Below are 15,491 nucleotides of genomic sequence, written 5' to 3'. Positions count from 1 at the left end.
GAGAACTGCAGTTCTTTTCAGAGGATTCCCAAAGCTTTTATGCACATCAGACACTGGTATAAATAATTTTTCAACCATCTGCTATTTTAGAGCCAATGTAGACGTGTTAGGATTAGTGAAATAGATTAACTTTAAAATGTCAATTCATGCTGGACTTCCGCCAATTGTCTGCATGATTACTGGACATAGGGCTACCATGTAGGGTTCTCAAATCTGACCCTTAAAGAGGCCTAATAGGCAAATATTGGGCACCAGCATATCACAATCTGGATGGTTTCTCTTTGAGGTAGCCTGGGAGGCAACTGGGGCCTTCTGGAAGTCAAAGAACAAACCAAGGACTCTGGACTGAACACAGAAGGCCTCTTTCAGACAACCACAGAGACAGCAAAGTGAGTTTGTGTGAGATTACAGTCTTGAAAATCAGCTTCTCTCACCTCCAGTCTCTCCCCATTCTTCTCCCTGTCCCAGACCTGTTATTACACTGAAGACAAAGAAACACCTGCTTTTCTCACATTCTTCGAAGACCAAGCTGAGGTGAAGAGGGAACATGCGAAGCAGTTCATAAGATATCTAAAAAAATATAAGTGTAAAGTCTGCCTTCCGGTGATTAAGGTGACTATGTAACTTTGTTCCGGTGATCTCCGTGGGGCCTTTACTGGGTCTAGAGAACTAAATTATGAGATGCTACCTAACTTGTTAGGTTACTCATGTTCCTACATGAGTATTATAGCAACTGACCTTGAAGGTAAGCATGTGTCTTCTCTGTAGCCTCTTCATATCATTTTGAGTAAATTTTAGTCTCTAAATGCTTGTTTGGCTTTTCTCAATGAGCCATTCAAAGTGTGGTCTCTGGACTAGCAGCACCAGCAGCACCTGGGAATTCATTAGAAATGCAAATTCAGGGACCCCACTCTGATAAACTGAATCAGATTCTCTAAGGCTGGGGCACAACGATCCGTAGTTTACAAGCTCTCCAGGTGATTCTAATCCTCTGTACAGTTTGAGACTCATTACTCTAATGGTCTCTTCCTAGAGCTGTTAGCATCCTCTGTTAGACCTTAAGTCTAATTCAGAGGCACACTGGGGTGCTTAATATAGCTGTCTCTTCAATGTAGTAAAACAAAATTTTTTTCACTAGAACAGACACTCGAAAGAAACAATGTGAACCTTAGTTGGGGGGATTACATTTAGAAACATTCCTACCTACCTGAGGGGTTCTTTTAACTCAAGGTCTATAAAGCAAACTAAATATCTGGTGGTACAGAACTCAACACCGTCCAAAGCTAATGAAGTCCCAGAGCTAAAGGCATAGTGCATACAGCTGTGCTGGTGGTACCCGGGCTTTGTACAACATTAAAGCCACCTGGAGAGCTTTTAAAACTCCTGCCCCTCCTTACTAATTAAGTCAGAATGTCTGCAGTTGAAAGCCAGACATCAGTATTTAAGGTGCTCTGCTGAGTCTGTTGTGTCACAAAGTGTGGGAACTATTGGCCTCTGCGAACCTAGTTCTAATTCTACCCAGGAAGTAGGAAGTAACCAAGCTATGCCTCAGGTAGGATAGTGACTCCCCTGTTCCTCTCCAACAGAGGCTGGATATAGAAAACTGGGGAACTGGCAAAAAAGCTATCGAGTCTGCCCTGCAGTTGGAGAATACGTTAAGCAGCCTTCTGCAAGACCTGAAGGCCTTGGCTTCTCGGAAGAAACAAGCCAGTGTAAGTAGTAAGCTGGTTCTGAAAGCACTGTCATCTTTCCCTTCTAGATAATGACTTGCTTCTGAGAGATGAGCCTAAGACAGTGGATTATCTAATGTGTTTATTTTCCTCCAAAGAAGTACATGAACTTATTTCTGGGAGTAGGTGGGAGGTGGGAGGAGTAGGTACCCTGGTAAGGAGGAATGCAATGCAGAACATGATGAATAAGACTTCTCAGGAATAATGGACTCTGGATATTTAAAGAAGCACAGCCTTGAGATCTGCTGTCTTAGATTGCCCCTACAAAAGTGAATGTTTAAGGTGACCTATTGTGTAGACTCCTCTGAAGTCTTCCTGGTTAATGGTGAGCACTCTCCCTTGCAGTGGTAACTTATTTTTCACCAACCTAGCTTCTCTGGAAGTCAAAATGAAGAAAAGGCCCTCGTAGAAAAGTTACTAACCTAGATGCTCATTGGACTCTCTGAGGAACTCTGAAAAGGATCAAATGGGAGCCCTACACCAGACTACTTTAATCTAAATCCCTGGGAATGGGGTCTGGGAGCCTACTCAAGATTTACACATTATTCAAATAGAGTAGAAAACCATTGCTGTAGTAGCTTATTACTTAAATTAATCTGCATTTTTGATGAGATGCCTTAACACTCATATTCATTGAAGGTGGCTATCTGTATTCATCTGGAGGTCCTGAATGTCATAGGTGGGTGCTCTTTGAACTTCAATATGCATATGAATCACCTAGTCCCTTTTTAAAATGCAGATGCTGATTTGGTAGGTCTGGAAGGGATTCAATATAATGCATTTCTGACAAGCTCCTAGGACTGCTGGCCCATTAGCTATAATTTGGGTAGCAAGATCTTAGATTGCCTCCCATTGCAGACAAAGTCCTTAGTGAGTTGACCCCCATTTTATTTCTGTAGCTCGCACGTTTCATGAAGAAGTTCCTGGATGAACAGATCAGGAACATAAGCTATCTGGAATACCAGCTTGGCTATCAGGAGGAATTAGAGAAGATGGCAAAGAATGAAGGACAGGATGAAAAGGCTGCTGTGGCATCTGAAGCATCAGGTAAAGAGACACCTGAAGGCAACACAGCACGTCTTCCCACCCAGCAGGTCCCAAGCCCAGAATCTTGATCGTCTCCATTTAACAGAAGACTGCTTTCCTTTTCATCTAGAATCCTAATCCTCAGTGTTGGCATGCAAATAAACCTGTTTTGCATTATAATCATGTGTAAGGAGATTGCTGTCGGAGTACAAGAAGGGTTAGTTCCATTAATGTGAGTTTGGTGAAAGCTTCCTGAGGGACAGTAGGTGCATTAGATTAAAAAAAAAAAAAAAAAGGCCTCCTCTGTTTCCAACAACACCCAGAGACAGAGGCAGGATTTGGTAAATCTAGCCAATCCAAGTGGATAGAGTAGAAATTAAGTAGTAAAACCTTAGGTTCCTGGCAGGAGGTAGGAGAAGGGAACAGGAAGGTACATAAGCAAGTAAGACACTACAGACAAGTTTGGATGCCCCTACCTTCTACACTGTAGACCGTCTAGCAGCTACTGGGGTGATTGCTTTCAGCAGAAAACAGTGAGCATGCAAGCTTGGATCAGACCCAAGGGCTTCAGGTGGCAAGTACCACCTGGGAAGAAAGCAGGCTGTATAGGATTGTGCCCTGGCTGCAAAACTTACTAGCTCCATGGCCTTGAGTAAGTTTTTATTTACCTCACTCATTGATGCAGTTTAGTCATCTGTAAAGTACGATTAATATTATATAGTTCATAAAGTTAACAAGACGATTGAGTAAATTAATATGTAAAGTATCTAAAAACAGCACCTGCTCAGATTGTGTATTTGTATAGTAAGTAGTGCCACTTCTGAAACGTGAGGAAAGCCAATACGTAACAGAAACACTTATAACAAGAAAACAGATTACTGAAATTGCGACAGAATCTTAAAACATTTATTCTTAAAAGAATCTTGTTGGAAACAAGAACAGGTGGTCATAGGAAAGAACTACCTTGGAGAAATTCAAGTTAACAAATGGGTTGATTATTCAAATAAACACAGCTAATCAAACAAGTGATCCAGAAGTAAGCCAAAAAATTCTCTGACAAAGCAGTAAAGAAACAGTATTTAAAATGTTAAGACATGGAATTCCAACAAAAGATCTAACTAGAGCTCCAGGAGGAAAGACATTGAGAAAGAACCACTATGGTGAAATTTTAGAGCATCAAGGATGAAAAAGTTTGCCATAAAAGGCATTACTTAAAAAGAAAAACTGACATATTAATAAGACCTTCACTGTGAATAACATTATTGTTTTAACAGCAAAATATAAGGGCATGGGCTTTACATGCAAATCCAAAGTAGCCTGGCTGATTCTAACCTTTTTTGTTATTGTTGAAAAATAAATAGCTGAGATTTTTTCATAATTTTGCTATGCTCTGTACTTCTTTTAAATTGAAATGTAATTGATTTTAATATTGTGTTAGTTTCAGATGTCCAGCAAAGTGATTTCCATATATATATATACACACACACACACACACACACACACATATATATATATATATATATATATATATATATATATATATATATATATATATTCTTTTTCAGATTCTTTTCCTTTATAGGTTATTACAAGATACTGAATTGGTTCCCTGTGCTATAAAGTAGGTCATTGTTGTTTATCTATTTTATATGTAGTAATATGTATATGTTAATCCTGAACTCTTAATTTATCCCTCCCCTGACTTTCCCCTTTGGTAACCATAAATTTGTTGTCTATGTCTGGAGTCTTTTTCTGGTTTGTAAATAAATTCACTCGCATTTTTTTTTAATTCCACATATACTAACTAACCTCCTATAGTGCTTTAAGCTTTAGTAATTCCAGTGGGAAGGGTATGCACTCAGGCAACAGTCAAGCACATAGTAGACTTCTTTTCCAACTTCTGCACACCTTTTCTACAAGTCACACATCTTGAAAATCACCGCCAAGACGAGCTTGTCACCACTGGAGAAATACTAGTTTACAAAGCATTCTTAAATAAATTCCTACTTTCATAATTACCAACTTATATCCAATTTTATGCTTATTAATCTGAGAGACAATCACATTAAATTGGGAGTAAGACAAGATTACATTTTCCTCCACACTACTTACTGGCTTTCTGGACATTCTCAAGCAGGGTTTCTCAACCCCAGTACTATTGACATTTTGAGGCAAATGACCTTTGTTATGTGGGGTCATCCTATGCATTGTAAGATATCTAGCAACATCCCTGGCCTCTACCTACCAAGTAGAACCTTCTCCAGTTGTGACAAACTGTTTCCAGACATTGCCAAGTGTCTCTTGAGAGGTAAAAATTAACCCTGTTTAAGCACCACTATTAAAGATGATGCAATAGAAAAGCTGAAGGAAAGGAAGATGTATCTGTTTGGAAAAACACTGAATGTGATACGATTATAACAAGAACTGAAAAACTGTTATAACTATTATAACCTATAAGAATGTTTAATGATGTGGCTGGATGCAGGATAAATATCTACAATTTAACCTTTCTTATATAGTATCAATAAATAAAGTATTTTTAAAGATATATTATTTATGATACTCACAAATACATGAAATACCTAGGAATAATCCTCACAGAACTAGCTTGGAATCTATATAAAGTAAAATTAAAATATTTCCTGAAAGAAAGAAGCTTTGAATAATGGAAAGAGGAGAAAAAAGATTAAATATGAAAATTGTGACACCTCCCAAGTCAGAAGTCTAGAACAATTTTGGTCATAATCCTAACAGAATTTTGAGGGTTTAGACAATTTAGCACTAAAGAGTAAGCTTCAGCCATGAGGAAAAACATGGGAACATACATAAAACTTACTTAACATCGTTAGTCATTGGGAAATGCAAACCAAAATCACAATGAGATACCATTGACTACACACTCAGAATGGCTAAAATTAAAATGACTGTCAACACGATAAGCTGGCAAGGTGGTGAGATAACTGAATCTCTCATACACTTTTGGTGAGAATATAAAGTGGTACAAACACTTTGGAAAAAGATATGTCATTTTATTATAAAATTAAGCATGTACATGCCTCATGCATTTTGGGAGGACACAAGTCATCCCGTAACAAATAATGATATTGTCTAAAATTGAGTAGAGAAAGCTATGGAGAAAAGACAGGAAGAAGGTATAAGCTAATTCATTTGATGTTCACAGTAGGAATCAATAGATACTGTCTGAAGAAAGGTCTTAAGAGTATTATATAAAAAGTCTAATTATAAAGGCAGTGACTAGAATAAAAATATAAGGACTATAATTTTTAATATAACAGCCTCCATAGTGAAAGTTTATGTAAATACAAACATCATATTTACATTGTATTTTGTAACCCTTATGTTAGCCCTTGTTTGTGTCCTAGTTTCACCGAGGAATATATTCAACCTCAGGACTTTTGCTAAAGTTTCCCTGATCATTTTCTAGTTGGGTCAGTTTTGTTCTTTGGGAGGTTCTTCAGTAAGGCTTAGCGTGGACAGTATTCCCTCAGTCCCTGAGTTGGCAGGACTTCTTGCCGGTAGCTTCGACACTTGAAGAACATCTTGGATGGATTTAAAATCCTTGGCTCAAACTTCCCTTTAGTGTCTAAGTATTGTTGCATTTCTGTTAGTATTGACTGTAGCTGTGCCAGCTTGGTTTTCCTTCCCTTGGAAGTGAACGTTTTTGCCCAGATGCCCAGAGTGTGCTTCTAGTGTGAGCAGTCTCCATCTGGTGTTTGCAGGATGTGTGTTAATAGCATATGTCTTGGTGTTCATCGTTCTGAGACAGTCTTTCCCATGTCTCCAATATGCCTTTTAATATCAAAATACAAGTCTTATTTCAGAGCATTGTCTAAAGTTTGTGTTACTCCATTCTTTTGGATTTCCTCCAAATGGAAGAACTCCAGTTATTCATATTTTGAATCATTTCTGCTTATCTTTTACAACTTTCATTTAAAAAAATCTTTTTGCTTATTTCTCTTTTACTTCATTTTTTCTGCAGGTACTCTGTGTCCTGCTGTGCTCTCTATAGAATCTATTTCTCCTTATGTTCTTTTAATTTATTTTTTTTATGAAATGATTCTGTGTATTCTATTTCTTTCCTAAATTTTATTAGGTACCATTTCAAATCTTCCTACTGACTGACCATCACCTTCCCTTTGTTGGCCATGTCTTCCCTGGGTTCATGTATTTATTTTTTTTTTAAAGGTTACAGTCTGTTTACAGTTATTAAAAAATGTTGGCTAAATTTCCTACGCTGTACAGTACGTCCCTATAGTCTGTCTTACAGCCAGTAGGTTGTACCTCCCACTCCTCCAAGCCGTCCCCACTGGTAACCACTAATTTGTTCTCTATATCTGTGAGTCTGCTTGTTATTATTATTACATTCACCAGTTTCTTGTATTTTTTAGATTTTAAGATAAATATCACATCGTATTTGTCTTTCTCTGACTTATGTCATTTGGCATAATGCCCTCCAAGTCATTCCACATTGCTGCAAATGTCAGTATTTCATTCCTTTTTATGGCTGAGTAGTATTCCATATTGTGTGTGTGTGTGTGTGTGTGTGTGTGTGTGTGTGTGTGTGTGTGTGTGTGTGTGTGTGTATACTGTGTTGTCTTTATCCAGTCATCTGTTGATGGAACTTAGGTTGCTTCTGTACCTTGGCAATTGTAAATAATGCTGCTAGGAACATTAGGGTGCATATATCTTTTCAAATTAGTGTTTTTGTTTTTTTCAGATATACCTGGGAGTAGAATTGCTGGGTCATATAGTAGTCTTTGTCTGGTTTTGGTATCAGGGTGAGGCTGGACTCATAGAATGAGTTTGTAAATGTTCCTTCTTCTGCAATTTTTTGAAATAGTTTAAGAAGGATAAATGTTAACTCTTCACTAAATGTTTGGTAGAATTCACTGTGAAGCCATCTGGTCCTGAACTTCTGTTTGTTGAGAGTTGTTTAATCACTGATTCATTTTCAATACTGGTAATTAATCTGTTCATATTTTGTACTTCCTCCTTGTTCAGAATTGAGAGATTGTACCTTTCTAAGAATTTGTCCATTTCTTCTAGGTTGTCTGTTTCCTTGGCATGTAGTTGTTTGTAGTAATTTCTTGTGATCCTGTGTATTTCTGTGATATCAGTTGTGACTTCTCCTTTTTTATTTCTGATTTTACTGCTTTGGGCCCTCTCCCTTTTTTCTTGATGAGTCTGGCTACAGGTTTATCAATTTTGTTTATCTTTTCAAAGAACCAGCTTATAGTTTCACTGATATTTTATATTTTTAAAAAATCTTTATTTCATTTATTTCTGCTCTGATCTTTATGATTTCTTTCCTTCTACTAACTTTGGGTTTTGTTTGTTCTTTTTTCTCTAGTTGCTTTAGGTGTAAGGTTAGGCTGTTAATTTGAGGTTTTTCTTATTTCCTGAGGTAAACTTTATAGCGATAAACTTTCCTCTAGAAGTGCTTTTGCTGTGGTACCATAGGTTTTGGATCATTGTATTTTCATTTCCATTTGTCTCTAGGTATTTTTTTATTTCCTTTTTAATTTCTTCAGTGGTCCATTGCTTGTTCAGTAGATATTGTTTAGCCTCCACGTGTTTGTATTTTTGCAGTTTTTTTTTCTTGTAGTTGCTTCCTAGTATCATAGCATTGTAGTCAGAAAAGATGTTTGACATGATTTCAGTTTTCTTACATTTACTAAGGCTTGTGCTGTAGTCTAGGATGTTATCTATCCTGGAGAATGTTCCATGTGCACATGAAAAAATTGTGTATTCTGCTGCTTTGGGGTGGAATGTTCTATAAATATCAAGTCTGTTTGGTGTTGTTTAAGGCCAGTGTTTCCTTATTGATTTTTTTGTCTGGATGATCTGTCCATTGATGAAGATGGGGTTTTAAAGTCCTCTACTATTATTGTGTTACTACTGATTTCTCCTTTTATGTCTGTTAATATTTGCCTTATATATTTAGGTGCTCATATGTTGGGTGTATATATATTTACAATTGTTGTATCTTCTTCTTGGATTGATCCTTTGATCATTTTGTAGTGTTCTTCTTCCTCTCTTGTAACTGGCTTTTTTTAAAAGTCTGTTTTGTCTGATATAAGTATTGCTACACTGGCTTTCTTTTGATTTCCATTTGCTTGGAATACCTTTTCCCATCCCCTCGCTTTCAGTCTGTATGTGACTCTAGATCTGAAGTGAGTCTCTCGTAGGCAGCATATATCTGAAGTGAGTCTTTTGTACCCATTCAGCCAGTCTGATCTTTATGATTTCTTTCCTTCTACTAACTTTGGGTTTTGTTTGTTCTTTTTTCTCTAGTTGCTTTAGGTGTAAGGTTAGGCTGTCTTTTGGTTGGAGCATTAAGTCTGTCTACATTTAAGGTAGTTTTCAATATGTATGTTAGTTGTTTTAGGGGTTTTTTTTGTAGATCTTTTTGTTTGTTTGTTTTTACCTTCTTATTTTGTTCTCTTCTTTTGTGATTTGATGACAATCATTAGTGTTATGTTTAGATTCCTTTTTCTTTTATATGTGAATATCTGTTGATTTTTGGTTTGTGGTTACCATGAGGTTTTCATATAGGAGTCTGTATACATAATGATCACTTTAAGTTTCTGATCTCTTAATTTCAAATGCATTTTTTAAATCCTGCATTTTTACTCTCCTCCCCTCATGATTACTGTTTTTGAAATCATATTTTACATCTGATTGTTTTGTGTATCCCTTAACTGCACATTGTGAATATAGATGATTTTACTACTTCTGTCTTTTAACCTTCTTAGCTTTGTGTGTTGATGATTTCTTACCTTTATGGTATGTTTGCCTTTCCTGGTGAACTTTTTTATTTCATAATTTTCTTATTTCTAGTTGTGGCCTTTTCTTTTTGCCTCAAGAAGCTCCTTTAACATTTGTTGTAAAGCTGGCTGGATGGTGCTGAACTCTTTTAGCTTTTGCTTGTCTCTAAAGCTGTTGATTTCTGCATCAAATCTGAATGAGAGCCTTGCTGAGTAAAGTATTCTTGGTTATAGGTTTTTCTTTTTTATCACTTTAAATATATCATGCCACTCCCTTTCTGGCCTACAAAGTTTCTGCTGAAAAATCAGCTTATGGGAGTTTCCTTGTATGTTATCATGTGGGTTGGTTTTGTTTGTTTGGTTGGTTGGTTGGTTGGTTGGTTTTTTGTTTTTGTCTTCCTTCCTGGCGGCACTTGCATCAAGAATTTTTCCCCTTTTATTCATGTTGAATGATGTATTATTGTACTTTTCTTTTGCTTTGGAGCGATATTTTTCTAGGGTGTGTTCTTAATCTGTAGGGAAGCTTTGTATCTATTTTCAGTTCTTTTTTTGCCCTTTTGTTTTCCTAAAGCAGTTTCCTTTGGGTGTTCTGGCTGCACAATACTTTGCCAATTATGTTTGAATAAGTCAGATTTTTCTCAATTAGAAGGAGGATCTATTGAAGTGAGGGAAAGGGTAGCTTTCCCAGTTTCTCAGCTCACTAGCTCCCTCCTCTGTTTCTATAATAAATGCCACTTCTGGTACTAAGCCTCACCTAAATTTCTTATTTTAACTTGGTTCACAAAGGTTTCAATCATCAGTTCCAAACTTACATTGTATCTTCACCATCTCTGGTACAGAAGTACTTTCACCAAGGTATCCTGTTTCTAATTTCCACTTTATGACACCACTCCCTTTTATTTATTTATTTATTGTTGTCAAATAACAGTTTATTATTTTCTTTTGTAGTTCTTTTTTAAAATTTTTTTATTGTTTAGGGTTTTTTCTCCTTTTGTAGTCCTTAACTAGCTAGGCATTGCAGAGCAAAACTTTTGATGTTATCTGTGATGTGATGGTGGTGGCCATCAACATTGTAGCGCATGGACTGAGAAGTCTCCAGGATCTCTTTAATGGTTCCAGAGAGTTCTCTAGCTAAAGATCAGTGCCACATCTGTTGGGCAATATTGACAATCTCATGAAAAGCGATGTTTCCACTCTGCTTACTATTTTTCTGTTTCTTTCTGTCTCCTGGCAGTTCTTTGAGGGCTTTGATGATCAGGGCAGAAGCAGAAGGTACCACCTCAGTCTAGCCCTATATGTTCTGAATAGTCAATTTCACTGTAATCCTCAGACCCTTCCTTGGCATAGCCATCACCAGCTCTTTTTTGGAGACAGACCCAAGGGGTCCACCTTGCTGGCCAGGACAGATGTGGCACTGACTGCCCCACCAGTGCACCTCAGGCATATGACTTTGATCTTCTTGAGGTTGAGCTTAGGTGGCAAGGTTGAGGCAGATGGTGTTGCATGATCCTGGATTCAGGCTGTCCCAATAAAGTTGCACCTTGGCTGCCTCAAACTAAAAGCTGAAAGCTCCCCTCTCTTTCAAAAGTGCTATTTTCTTGCGTCTGCCTCGTCTGTGTGACTCCTCACCCAAACACATTCTAAGCCTTCTGTCTCCAACACTCTCACTGCACCTGCCCTCTTTGATCACAGTTCTCACTGATGATGGGACCTCAGCCTTTTGGGAGGAAATATTTACTGTTGATTTCTGATATCTGCCACATCTAAAACACTTCTGTACATCCTGTTCTTCTCAGAAACACCTGCATCACTGTTGTGGCTTCCTGAATTAAACTTCTTACTTCCGATGCCAAAACAGTTATCATCTAGGATACATAAAGGGAGAAAGTGGAAGAGAAAGAATCCAGTAATAATAGATGTCATAAAGCACATCCACTGAAATGTTTACTTCCTAAATGTGAGCAATACCTCTTGAATGCATAAACCATGTCATTTGTCTGCTAAAGAGCATTAAGGAATAGGGGCTGTGCTGGCAGAAAACCCTCCTAGAAACATCAGGTATATAAATGCAAAAAGGCAAGCCTTCATAAAGAATCATGAATTCAACCTAGATTAGAGGAAGCCAATTGATTTTGTAAATACAGAAAAGAGAGGTACTGATTTAGGAAAAAAATCAAAATCACTTAGCCTGGATTGTTAACCTCATTCTTTGGCATCTGCAGGAAACTCTTACAAGTAGATGATCCAGAAATCTCCAACTCAAACAGCAATGATAAATAAAAAGGAAGAAGGGGTTGGGCGAGGAGAACTGGCTTGACTACAGATGCTATTAGAGAAAAAGGAGGGGAAATAAATCACAATTTATTAACATATGAGGAGTTCTCTGGCATGGAACAGTTGAAAACTATGAACAAATGTTTTAGTTTTAGCTACCCTAGTGGGTGTACAGTGCATCCTGCTGAAGTTTTCATTTGCAATTCCCTGATGACTGTGGAAAGCAAATGTCTAAAGCTGTTAGGAAGTAAGTTTGGAGAATAACTGTACCTTCTGCCTTGGTCCTCTATAGCAGCAGAACTGAGCCTGATTAAGAGGAATATCACAAATGCAATCTTCTGGGAGGGCAACATACAGACACTGAAGACTCTCCAGGATCCTGCCTGTTAGCATTAGAGGTATGACCACTGGGTCACTGCATGGAGGTTGCTCACAGATATTATTATTACCAGTATTGTGTTTTCTTAAATCCTGAGAGACACAAGGGGAACTATGCCTTTGCAAATGATTTATTTGTGCCTCTTTAATTCCTAACAACGTGAAGTTACCAGTAGAAAATAAATTTCTTAAAAACACTGTGGAGATAGTTTCTTAAACATCAGAAAGCAAAATTGCTAGGTTTTGTATATCTTCAGTCATACTAAATCAGTTCAATTAAACAAGTATCTATTGAACACCTTCTAGTTAACATGGACTTAACTTGGATGCTGGGGATACAAAATTAAATGAGCTTTGCCATAAAGATGTGTACTGTCTAGTAAAGAACACGTATATATGTAAATAATTAGAATTCAGTGTGGTAAATGCACCCATAAAAGCCTGTGTGAGGCAGAGAAGAACACAGAAAAAGAGTGACCTTCTCTGCCAGAGTAGGGAGACACAGCATGAAAAACTTCTGATCTGGACCTGGATGGATGACTCAGAGTTCAATAGGATGGGGGAAGCGGGATAGAGCTCTTCAGGCTTAGCTAGTGGTATCAGGTCAGATCATGTAGTGTCTTTCATGGCATGTTAGCATGCTTGGGTTCTGTTCTTCAGAGGATGGGAAAGCAACAAGTTTAGACATAGATATGGCTTGATTAGATTTGCAGTTTAGAGCAAGAGACCTTAGTAGCACAGTAGCTGATGGTGTTGTTCTTATTCTGACTTTGCTATCTGTGTGTATCATGTGATAAAACAAGTGACTAACTGTGTTGGTGTTTTTGAGAATTGAGATGTCCTGTGTGGGACTGAAGTGTAAGATCAATGAGGTTAAGTAAAAATCCTGTTGGATATTTAATTGTGAATATCAGAACGAGCTCATGATGTATTTATCTTTTTGAAAGATAAATTGCCCATTGAAAAGATTCAGAGACAAGTAACAGTGAGTATCCCGACACCTTCATTTTGATCTCTAAATACCATTTGTCACTAAAAGGAACAAGGGCTCCTTTGAGAATGGCTGCATGTAGCTCTGAGTTAGGAAATAGGTTAAATAATCCTGAAACTTGTTATGTTAAAAAGCAAAGCCAACAAAAAGAACTCAGAACAAACTTGAAGGAGCTTCCTTTGGGTAAGGTTAATCACTTTGAGAAAAATAACTGCAGTGAATTGAAACATACAAAATATGCTTTAATTTGTGAGTAAAAATTAAATAATAATAAATTATTAATTATTATTTTAAAATTCTAATAAATAATAGTAAAAACAGTGGTCACCTTTGGAGGATAGTAGAGAGCTAACTTGTAACTTAGAAACTGGTAAAGAAAAGGATCAAGGATTTATTTTGACCTGTCTTTCCTATATGAACTACCTTAGAGTAACCAAATAGTGATAAGGAATTTTCCTTCTAGAAAATAATACAGTGTGAAATTTACCATTTTTCCAATCCTTAAAAATAATTAGGTAGTGATCATCATTGGTTGCTATTAACAGAAAGAAAACCACTCAGGCATTGTGTGCTTCCTAGTCTCCTAGTGAAATTACACACTACTACTTATGAAGTAATTTTGAAAACAAAAGGTGAAACCACATATCAAGCCTCAAGATTTAACTGCCACCTACAGGAAATACAGAGAAGAATCCACTGAACAACAAAATAAGAATGCAAACAACAAAATCCAGAATGTGGGCAACTATAGAACAAATATCCCAGGTTCTCTAACAAATAAATTACATGGGGAAAAAGAGGGAAGAGGAATGTGGCCTTTGTTTTATTCTGATTAAAACAGATTTTAAAAATTTTTAAATGATAAACATTATAAGATAACCAGTGAAATTTGAACACTGATAGAATATTTGATGATATTAAGGAGTTATTATGAACTATTTTTAGCTCTGTTCATTGTATTATGGTTATGTATAAAATAAGAATTGTTACCTTTTAGAGATACTGATTAAAACATTTATGAATGAAATGATTAAATTTTAAAAAGGGGAGAAGAGAGTAGGGTAAAGATGAAGCAAGATTTGTTATTGTTGCAACTGAGTGATAGCATCCTTGGGGATTTATTTATTACAGTATTCTGTATAATTTTCAATAATAACTTTTTTTCTTTTACTTGCTTTTGAAGGACAGTCTTATTTCCCTAATGTCTGATTCAGGACAGGGAGAGGCCAATTTACCATAATCTCCAGGTGCTAATATTGGCACCCTGCATTTTTTGCCCAGTGTCCGTCTTTCCTTCACAGAGCTCTCTGTGATAGTCACCACATTAATGTTCACCTTGTTGTGCTCTACAGAGAGGTCAGAGTTCCAAGAACCAGTCATTAGTCCTCTTCAAGTTGCTACATTTATCACTGGGCCAAGGATGTCTGGTTTCTTGTTCCCTTAAGTAAAGCACAGTGCAAATTGCTACTAGTAAATGAGCTACTGGACTATTTAAAAGCCTTTTCTTCTGCTAGTTTTTCTTCAGGACAGAAAGGTTTCCAAAGAAGGAGGCTGAAAAACAACCAAAACACAGACATCCTTGATGTCTCCGACTTTCACGTTGAATTGAAAGACTCTCACATAACATCTGCATCAAGCAGGCTTTCTGTGTAGCCTGTGCAGCTGCCAGGATTGTTGGGCTCTCAGTGACTCCACCTTACATCTGAATATGAGTGCATTACAGATTTTATTGAGATTTGGGGGTAATAAATGAGAAGTCCACAAAGCATAAAAAAAGTTAGCAAATTTAAATAGAGTCATAGCTCTTCCACTGCCCAAAGCCTCTCAGCCAACCTGTGATCTCTTAGCAGTTTCTCTTCATGGCTAACCAGGGTATTGTGGGTCCTTGCCTCTCTGTTCTAAGATTTCTCCAATATCTCAGTACTTGGATCTCCATCATTGACTTATGAAGAAACTAAAAATTATTGCTTCATTAGCATGCAAAGCACTAAACGCTTCTTTGTTTGAACCTGATCAAGAGGGCCAAAATCTGTTCACACATCTTCCTAAACAGATGTGCAGCTGTCTGGCTGGTAGGTATTCTGCCTTCCTCCTAAGCTAACGAGCTCAAACTATTGCTTACCTTCCAGGATAACAAGCGTTTAAAATAAACATTTTTTTTTCTTTTCCTTACAGAATATTTCTGTTTAAACTACAGTAGGCACTATGATTTGCCTTACACATTGATAGGAAAAAATAAGATTGCCAATGATGTACGTAGAAAGAGAACAGCTAGGTGGGAGCAAACATACCCACAATAAATAT

General features: G+C 37.1%; 1 long non-coding RNA gene and 1 pseudogene across 14 annotated transcripts in view; one reads left to right on the top strand and one right to left on the bottom strand.

Annotated features, from left to right (window-relative positions):
- LOC105087743 (uncharacterized) overlaps window positions 1–15,491 on the top strand; it is a 92,499-nt gene that overhangs the window by 25,208 nt on the left and 51,800 nt on the right. For 8 of the 14 annotated variants that reach the window (XR_010384733.1, XR_010384736.1, XR_010384734.1 and 5 more), the window contains 3 exons: window positions 291–612; window positions 1,587–1,712; window positions 2,630–2,777. This is a non-coding gene — a long non-coding RNA (uncharacterized LOC105087743). Of the gene's footprint in view, window positions 1–290; window positions 613–1,586; window positions 1,713–2,629; window positions 2,778–12,110; window positions 12,217–15,491 lie in introns of all 14 variants that reach the window. The other 6 variants (XR_010384737.1, XR_004138600.2, XR_010384730.1 and 3 more) reach the window with 2 other exon arrangements.
- On the bottom strand, window positions 10,473–11,532 carry LOC105087794 (large ribosomal subunit protein uL11-like; annotated as a pseudogene).

Source organism: Camelus dromedarius, chromosome 2, assembly GCF_036321535.1.
Source record: "Camelus dromedarius isolate mCamDro1 chromosome 2, mCamDro1.pat, whole genome shotgun sequence".
NCBI classification, from domain to species: domain Eukaryota; kingdom Metazoa; phylum Chordata; class Mammalia; order Artiodactyla; family Camelidae; genus Camelus; species Camelus dromedarius.
The sequence above is the reverse complement of the archived record's forward strand: the minus strand, read 5'-3'. Positions and strand labels throughout refer to the sequence as shown.